The sequence below is a fragment of the Salvia hispanica genome, chromosome 5, assembly GCF_029641045.1.
Source record: "Salvia hispanica isolate PSC_SH4W2 chromosome 5, Shi_PSC_v1, whole genome shotgun sequence".
In the NCBI taxonomy this organism is placed as follows: domain Eukaryota; kingdom Viridiplantae; phylum Streptophyta; class Magnoliopsida; order Lamiales; family Lamiaceae; genus Salvia; species Salvia hispanica.
In genome coordinates, this window is record NC_142696.1 from 15,692,196 (window position 1) to 15,702,206 (window position 10,011).

Genomic DNA, 10,011 nt, shown 5'->3' on the forward strand with positions numbered 1-10,011 from the left:
TATGTAAATGGAGAGACTTAGGACTTTCAAGACCTTAACTCACAATACTATAGACTAGTAAAGGAAAGTAAGGGTCGAATCTCTCAGGACAGAGGCGAGTTGAGTTGGGTTTGAGACATTGGGAGGTTTTTGGCTGCGCACACGCTTTCCAGTGGGTTAAGTTTGAGACTAAAAGCTAAACTGATCAAACTTACTAACTAAGCGGACTAAACTAGGCAAACTCAAAACTAAGAGACATGCTGGATTGATCAACTAAATTAGGATGAGAAAAGTACTTTGCAAAGGTAAGTTGGGACCACTGACACTACTACACTCTACTAAAAAGCTGTAAACAACGAAAAGGTGACATGGACTGCTACTCTAACGAACTAAGACCTTTTTCTTCGCTAAGCAGCTAAATAAAACACCTACGATAGATGAAAACAGAGCAGATAACATGAAAGTAGGAAACAAACAAATTAAAACACAGATCAATGTAAATCGGACGGAAGAAAAATAGATCTATAGTATCTATCCTAATTTCATGCAAGTTGACGAAATAAAACACAAATCTACCTACGAGAAAGCGAAAACAGAACAACAAGCAATCATCAGAACAGAATCTAACTCAGAGATCAACAAATCCAAACCAGCATGCATCGCAAACTCCATCTAAACTCGGATCTAAACTTGAACAACTAAATTATGCAGATTTAACTTCAAATAGAACATAACTAAAACTAAACGAAAGCAATTAAATTAGAAAATATCAGATCCAAAACAACTTGCATTAAAAACTTCATTTCATAAACGATCTTCGATAACCAAAACAAAACAGAATTCCCAACTCAGAATTTATGATCGATCAACAACGGATAGTAATTAAAGTAGCAACTAAGAGAAAAGCATAAAGAAAACAACTAGACTTCGGAAAATATGAACTAAAAACAGAATAACAATTATTTTGACCCATTGGGGTTTAAGAAGAACACAAACTAAGACTTCTTGGCAAATCTGAATCTCTTCTTCTTTGATGAGGAAGAAAAGAGGAAAGTAGAGGTAGAACGATGGCTCCGGTGGCTCCTAGCTTCCTTGCTCCATGCTATGAATAAATGTGTAAAGTGTGAAGTGTAAAGTAATTGAAGATGATGATGCCGAACTCCTTCTGTGTGCACTCTCTCTACTGTATATAGGATGGCATTGGGCCCAAATACCTAGGGTAAACTCATCATGTCTTGAGATTAATGCCCTTGAGATGACATTTTTTCTTCTCTCTCCAATGACTCATCATCTCTTTGTCCCTACTGGCAGCGGAAGCGTGCGTTAATTTCAATTTAAATAAATCAGATAATCAAGATCTATTTAGTCGATTATTTAGACAAATTCCATTCGCGCAATTATCACATGTATCATGCTCATAACTCAAATAAATCATGCTTTAAATTAATTAAAACCTAAAACATGCTTTTCTACGGTTTAACTATTTTACCTTGATGATTCTCCAAAGAATCGAATATAGCTAGCGCCTTCTCCACGTGAAGATCTTAGTACTAAACCACGGATCTTCTGTCTGGTTACCGGACTGTAAACTGATATTAGAGTGAGCTGATCTCACCAGTATACTAGGACTTAAATAAAGAAGACGGAAAACCTTTCCCACGGAGGAGAGAAAATCGTCCCTCTTGTAGAGAGAGAGGGGGACAAAAATTTTGATGAAAAATAAGTGTAACAACTAATTTTTCTGTCTCATTTATTCTCCTATATATATTAAGTCACATATTGGGCTCAGACAGGAATCTATGGAATTGAAGTAATATTGCACTCCCCGTCCAAATCCGAAATTATAAGTAATCCGGGTTTCCATTGCTTGATATTTATTTCCCGCGCTTAAGATAGAAACATCCATCAATTAATTAATGTCTGCTATGGACTCAATTAATTAATATCTTATTAATTCCAAGAGTGGACTCAGCAAGAAATTCTTATTTATTATTCATATAGTAATCAAACTCTAACTAGCTAGGTTCCGAATAATAAAACCTTATTTCAAGCTCCTCTTGAGGATGTTATCAAACGAGACTCACCTCGCGCACGATTCGACATAATAGCAATCCTAGCACCGCTAGATATTATTCACCACTACCCAATATACCAGACTTATTGGGTTGCGAAAAACCCGCACCATTTGGTAAGTCAAAGTAGTGCATAATCAATACTGTATGCTCAATGCTAACGTACATTTATTAAGAAACAATAATTTACAAGACCTCGTCTTTCAGTAGATAGCATAAAGACATGTCTCGTTGTTAATCCAATTCAGTGCTATACCACACCAACGTCATCTTATTTCAGTAAGGCTCAGAAATAATCGGACTGACATTGCAACCCTTCACGATAGGTAGTCTAAGCCCATCTAGGTTGTTAAATACTTCTTTTTCTTTGTTCTGAATTGACTATGTTACCTTAAAGTGAACGTCGTTCGCAACCGGTCTACTAAAACAAAGACTTAGACTTTGTTAAGTTACTTATACATTTAAACATGTAATAAACATCCATTAATGTAAAACATAACAACATTATGACAAAAATAATCTATTTTATTCCTTGGAAAATAAAATAAGAGTTTCAACAGTATTCAATCACTCGAAAGGTGATTTCTAGTATACAAACTCTAACACTCTTGTGGTGAACTCCACTTGATCAACTTGCTGGCTAGGCAGGCTCCATTGCTTGTTTGCAACTGATTAACTTGTCTTCGGTTCTAGCCATTTTTCGCTTCTTTTCTGAGTTGATCAAGTTGTTCTTGCACTCTGCCGCTTCAGCACTTTTTAGCCTCTGCACACTCAAATTCACCACTTTTTTCGCACATTATCACTCATGTCAGTGTAATAAACCCCTATAAAACCATGCTTGTAACGAGCCCTATCAACCCATTTTCCTTTTTCGTCCGTCCCAACCAAGATGACCACTTCTTATTTAGGAAATAATTAAAATACTCAATTATCTTTTCTTTCTTACTTTATTCATGTCTCTTACTTTTAACCACCCAACAACATTTTCTCTCTCTAACTTTTTGCATCTCTCCAATTTTTAAACACTCAACAACCATTTATCTCTCTTAATTTATTCATATCTCCTACTTTTAAACACCCAACAACTTTCTCTCTCCCTTTTTTAACACTTTAAAATTAGTATGCATAAAATCACGTGTCGTCCCAAGAAGAGGTCATCTTCCCTAGGACGGAAGGAGTACTAAATAATAAAAAAAAATGGGAGATATGAGATATGTGGGACACTCGTATCAACTCCCTACGGTTAAAATCCACCTTGTCCTCAATGTGGAAACCAACCACGACACAACTAAGAGAGTCGAAAGCAACAGCTTTGGCGAGGTATTCTTTCCCGGATCAAACACACACCGAATAGTTGAGTGTCTCCCTTGTTATCTCCATCAAAAAACACCAATGGAGGATCGTGTTGGATACGAGTCACGGTGGACTCTGAAATAACATTGTGGTCATGATAATCGAGGGCTAAAACGAGGAGCATGTCAACGCGTTCAAGATTGCTAAAACAAGGCATGTCCATCCGAGGAGGGATCAAGCGTGCATCGGCGTCAAGCGATGTTGATCGATGATTTATAATTGAAACATCACTGACATGCAAATCCACATAGAAACCATTGTTGTCCCTTTTTAACAAAAAGGAGTCCATTATCTCCCTCAACTTGAAAATATCCAACCTATCATGCTCCACTTCCTGCAAAGGCTCTCGGCGTGCAAAAATCTCATTACATGATCCATATATGCCATCTTTTCTGGCATAAATTGATCCACTAACGTCAACACTAGAACGAGTAGCCTCTTTTTCCTGTGAAATTACATCCGGGAGATTCAAATCTAATTGCTTTTCATCGGCTATGTTCAAAATCTTCTCAATGTCTAACAATACATCTTCTTCCCCAATTTAATTCCGATTAAATAATTGATCGATTGCAATATTATCATAATGAACTTGACAAGATTGCACCGATTTATCAATATCATCGGCAAATGACTCTATGGAGTCATACCTGATATTGGGGCTGCACGGAAGAGATCACGGCCAGTAGCGGTGCAACAGTGGGCAGAGGTGCTGTTGAACGGTTGTGGCTTGCTGGATGCCAGCAGGAGGGCAAGCGTTGTTGTGGTGGCTGTTGGTCGAGCATGAGCTACTGGTGCTTATTGAGTTGTTTCCAGTAGGCGTGTTGCTGGTGCAGTTGCAGCTGCAGTGGCTGCAAGCGCTGTTGGGGGCTTTGATTGCAGACCGTAGTGAGGCTGTGGTGTGTGTGGATTGTAGGTTTGGTACGGTTGCTGCCACTCCGACAACTCAAGTTGCTGTGCGAAAGTAGGTTGATACTCAAGAATCACTTGCGGCATATGGCCAAAGGGCAGGGCGATGGGTAAGTGTTGAATTGGTGGCGGTAAGGCTCAGGATCATACGCCGACATGAGACCAAAGATCGGGACTTGCTGGTCGGGACCTGACTGGACGTAGTTCCGCGGTTGTCCGTTGGGCGGGTCTGGTAGAGGTTGCGGCTGCGCGACAACAATTGCAACATGCCAAGAAGGTTGTTCGTGGTAGAAAATCGCCGAAGTTGTATACGATCATTGAATCTCGTCATACTCGTCCAACCTCTTCTCGAATATGGTTAGGATAATCATTATCCTATACAATATGTAGGATGGAATGATTTCCTCGTCGGACTGCATGGATGGAGGATGAAAACGAGATGAAAGCACCAATTGTTAAGGGATAATTTCCCTTAACAAGATTCAGGTGCCGCAATTGCGATTGGTGGGAGATAATAGGCAGTCGCCGGAGCTTTTCCCATCGATCAAACCAAGAACAATACATAATTGAAAAAAATCGTGAACATAAAATAAGGATAATTATATTTCTGGATTGATTGAGAAGGATACAATGACTTATATTTATAAGACTAGCCCTAACTTAATGAACAAGAAAATAAAGATCCTAAGAATATATGAGAAAGATATACTAAATCTATACTAAACTAAATAATAGATATATGGGGATATTCCTAGTGATATACTCGTATCAACTCCCCCACGGTTGAAATCCACCTTGTCCTCAAGGTGGGAACATGAAGCAAAGAAGAGAGTCACTGAAAACATAAGCTTGACGAGGTATATCTCCTCCCGGATCAAATATGCATGATTGTTGTCTTGGAGCAAATGCAACAACATTCTACAGTTGCTTCACACATTCTACAGTTGCTGCACACAATCCTTTCCTTTTCCTTAACAAAGTGTCATCCTTTAATACTCTCTCTGTCCCATAATAGATGTCACACTTTCCTTTTTAGTTTGTCCCATAAAAGATGTCACATTTACATTTCTGAAAAAAGTTCCCTCTCACATAAATATAAAAAATTTATTTTCTCTCTCCCTTTAACATACAAAATTAAACCTCCTAAAATCCCGTGTCGTCCCACAAGTGTGACATCTTTTGTGGGACGAAGGGAGTACAACATTAGCTTGTGGCCTAAAATATTTGTTTTCTCCCCTGAACTCAGCCACACTTTTCTGCTTCCTTCAATTCAAAACCTTATTCTCCGACGGAGATTGTGAGTTCACTGAACGAGTTGTGGGCGAAGAAAGCCCGTCATCATCTTGTTGGTCGAGGATTGGAAATCGGACCACTGAAAATCATCCCCAGCGTCGCGCGGAGGAATCAACCGAGCGTTGTTGAACAATGACTAACAATTGCAATCACACTGACATCGACAACTTGGTTATTTACTTTAACATCAACAATAGACTCTTCCTTAACTTCTATGTGCAACATTTTTTCCGAGGTTTCACCTAAACCTGCAACAGAAACATTGGAACGACCCGTCTCATGAATTATTCTCTCTCCCAAAGAAGAATTAGAGCAGTCTTCTCGCTCATGTTTCACACCCTTTTGAATCTCATGAGCAAGAGTACTATCTCCACACTATGAAAACGTCTCACTCTTCTTATCTGAATTTGTGACCTTCTCACCCAAGCAATTCGGCGGAGGCTGGTAGGTGTTTGGTGGCGATGCTGGGTTTTGTATGCTAAAATATGCTTAAAGCGTACATGGCCTTTTGTACGGTCAGCTCATGCACATGTATGAGATAACGTCGCATCCACTTGTTTACCTAATTATGAGAATAGATAATATAATATAATAGTTTATTTATTTAAATATAAATAAACAAGTCTAAGGCTTTTTACTAAGAAGATTAAAGTAGAGAATCTGATGGGTTCCCAGTAGGGGACTTGACCGGATCTAGTAAAAAGAAAAACAAGTTCACAATCTAGATAGTTCTTGGCTACCTATTGGTATGGTTGCAGTGTTTGTGATAATTTTCTCTTACCTAAGAATAAATTAGTAACACTAGTGTGGTAGAGCACTGGAAGGATCAACCCGAAATATATTCTTTATTGCTATCTACTGAAAGAATATACTTCAGAAATTTTAGTATTTCTTAGTTTGTGAAAATAATATTAATATTTCTTATTTAATCAGACGTCACTTTGACTTATCAATATGTGAGAGTTTTTCGCAACTCAATCATGGTATCTTGGGTGGTAGTAACTGAATCACATGAAAATATTAGAATATTATTTAATAGAATTCGCGTGCCCAGTATGGTATGATTTTATCACCAAGAGGTGTTTGAAAAAGGACTTTATTATTAAGAAATATGAGCAGTTGGAATTTTATTCCATGAATAATAAATAAAGTTTCAAACTAGAAAACTATTTGGAGAATTAATTTAATTCAAGTCACGTAGCAGAAAAAGAATTAAATTAAGGGATTAAGATTCTCTTAAACACGAGAAATATTATAAAATAAAATGGAACCCAAGTTCTTCGTAATTTGGTCATTTAGATGGGAGTTCAATATTATTCTTTAGTGGAATAAAATAATATTCCATTAGATAATATATTAAATCATGGATTAATTGATTTAATAAATTTATTGTACAATGGGCTAGCTCAACATTTAATCACTCCATGGATCTTCATTCTAGCCCAATACACAATTCACAATTCTCCAACCCTAAACCTAGTAGCCATTTACACGACCTCTCTCTCTCTTCTTTGTCTCGATTTTTGAGCCACATCAAAGGGAAGGCTAGGGTTTTTTTGGTTCTTGTCTTGTCTTCTTCATTCTAATTTATAGAATTGAATCAAGATATGTTGTTTTGTGTATTGGTCTCCCAAGATCTCGTCTCACTATTGTTGATTCTTCAAATCTACCCAACTGGATGAACAATCAAGGACGTAGGAATAGAATGGAAGATTCGTGGTCAAGAACTCAAGGGTTACAAGGAGTTTAAGCTAGCAACACTGATCCAATTTTGGATCAAAAGGTAACAATCAACGATCTCTGCATCAAATAGCATGTTTATGTGGTTTTGATGTGTTTTATATATAGATGTAGATATAATTGCATGCGGTAACCCCAACAATTGGTATCAAAGCCAATTTCTTAGGCTCTGATTATGTATTTAATTGATTGAATATTTTGAAATTAGTGTAAAAGCTAGGAATTTTCAAAAATCATGCAATTACATGTTATATGTTTATAATATGTGTTGGATCTATGTTTTTCTTGATTTTATTTTCAGATCCATGACATGATGTTCTAGATCGATGATTGAATATTGAGATTATTGGATTTAAATCCTAAAATCTACAAAATATTCTAGATCTATGATAAACATCATTCGATCTATATATTTTTAAGTAATATATACTAGATTATATGTTTAAATTGATACATATATGTATGTGTTTAAGTGAATATATGTGTTGAATCAAGAAGGTGATCCATGATTGAATACTTGGATCGATTAAATAATATTATGATTCTTGAATCTAATTCAAGTTTTTCCCAAAAATATTCTAGATATAAGCAAGTATTCATAGATCTATGAATTTATGTTTTTAATATGCTAGAACAATTTAAATTGCTAAAAGCTTGAAATTTGTATATGCATGTTTTGACACGAACATAAGTGATTGTTACAATTGAGAAACGAGAAATCAAATTGAATCGAAAACATTTTTTTTTGGAACTTGGGTTTCAAAAAAACCCTAGCTTCGAGCCCACGGAGATTGGCGACGAGGGAGGAGCTGGGGGCGACGGTCGGCAACAGATCCAGCCTAGTGGGAGCACGGCGGGCAACGGTTCAAGAACGCGGCGTTGCGTCAGATATGCTTCGGTAGATCTGGCGACGTGGGCCTCCAATGGCTGCAGCAGTGATTGATCGTCGTCGAAGATGGCTCCACATGGGGGGCGAAGGTTTGAGGAAGCGGCGGCGCTGTCGGCGAGGAGAAGCTGTAGCGGTCGACGGCTGCCCGAAACCCTAATTAGGATTTGGGCCACAATTTTGTTTCTGACCCGTTGTTTTTCGTGTTTTCATTTCGTTTCTTGTTGCACAAGTTGTATAATTTTTGTTTAAAATTCTAAACCTGAGAAAAATTACAACCGATGTCATAAAGGCTCAAACTCGACACCTCATACAATAATGTCTTAGCTCATTGGCGCTAGGTCAAAGGCTCTGGACAATTTGTAGAGAATTTGTTGCCTTCTTTAAAATTGCCAATTAGAACAATTAACTCAATAATTAATTTAATTTGTTAATTAACTGATTTAGATGGGTTCTTTCCATCTTCGTAAAATCCAAATAATTAACATATTATGTGAGAAATCAGCGAGGCCATGTATCGATTCCCAAATAGCTTATTTTCGGTCAAACTCCAATGTTTGGTACTTATGACACATTTCCCGTCAGGTCCGTGAAATCAGCGAGGCCCATGTATCTATTCCCAAATACAGCCTTACCTTTTCGGAGCCTTTGGCCCCAATAATATTCTGCCTTGCAAACCGTGCCAGGAAAATAATTTCTTTCCAACATTTGCCCTCCACTCCATTATTCTCATCTACATTCCATTTTTTCATCACCACAGCTTCACTGTTATGTTGGTGCCAAGAAGATTTCATGAATCCATTTTTTTTGGGTATGAAATTTCACTGTAATTTTGGCCCATGAAGGTATAGTTTCAGATTAGGTTGACAAAACATATCTGCGCTGACAGATTTGAACATACAAAATGCCGTCTTCGTTGATTTGTGATTTTATTTCGATCGGATGCTCGCTGATCTGAGAATGAGAAAATCAGTAGTTGGAATCGAAAAGGAGATGACCTTTTTTGTACGGAGGATTCTCGAAGACGAAGCTTTAATTGGTGAAAATCCGCAGCGATTCGAAGAAAGACTGCCAATTATTTCAGGCAGAAACTCGTCAGTTTCTTGAAGAAGATCAAAATCTGGTGTTTAAGATTTGAAGCAGCAGCAACAAGATTTTATTTTTCTTGTTTAATTTTATTGGTTAAGATTTGTGCTGCTTATAAGGAAATACAGATGTAGTCGAGGATGAATTGTGAATCAAATTTGAATGTTCTTTGTTTGTTGAATTAACTATGGCGGAAATGTTCTTCAAAAGAAGAGAAACTTAAGAATAATGGGTTAATTTTGCTTGACCTTTCGAAATGAGAAATTAATTTGCTGACCTTTCGTAATTTGAGATCGTGGCATGCGTATTTTTCAGAATAAGGAATTTTTAATTTTTTCTCTTTTTTCTATTCTTTTTTAATATTATTTCCATTATCAATTGCCTAAATTACCCCCTCAAATATTTTAACTAATTTCTACAAAATTAGCATCGTCTCTACAAAGATTTGTCCAGTAGTTTATATTCACCTTTGATAACATAATTTCTCCACTTTTTTGAGACATATACAGACAAACAAAAAATATGTATACATGTACAATGCATAAGCAACAAAACAAAAAAAAAATGTATATATTTATATTGCATATATAGATACATAGAATTCCAGAATCAATGACTGTTTTGAGTTGGAGAGATGGAAGAGGAGGGTGGAGGCGGCGAACAGTGGAGGCGCCGTGAAGAAGGTTGGAGACGGGT

The 10,011-nt window shown here is 37.1% G+C and overlaps 1 long non-coding RNA gene across 1 annotated transcript; it reads left to right on the plus strand.

The window, feature by feature from the left end:
• The first annotated feature begins 8,849 nt into the window (after positions 1 to 8,849).
• On the plus strand, positions 8,850 to 9,482 carry LOC148926351 (uncharacterized). The gene is made up of 2 exons (XR_016130207.1): positions 8,850 to 9,040; positions 9,119 to 9,482. It is a non-coding gene; the product is annotated as an uncharacterized LOC148926351 (long non-coding RNA).
• The last annotated feature ends 529 nt before the right edge of the window (positions 9,483 to 10,011 follow it).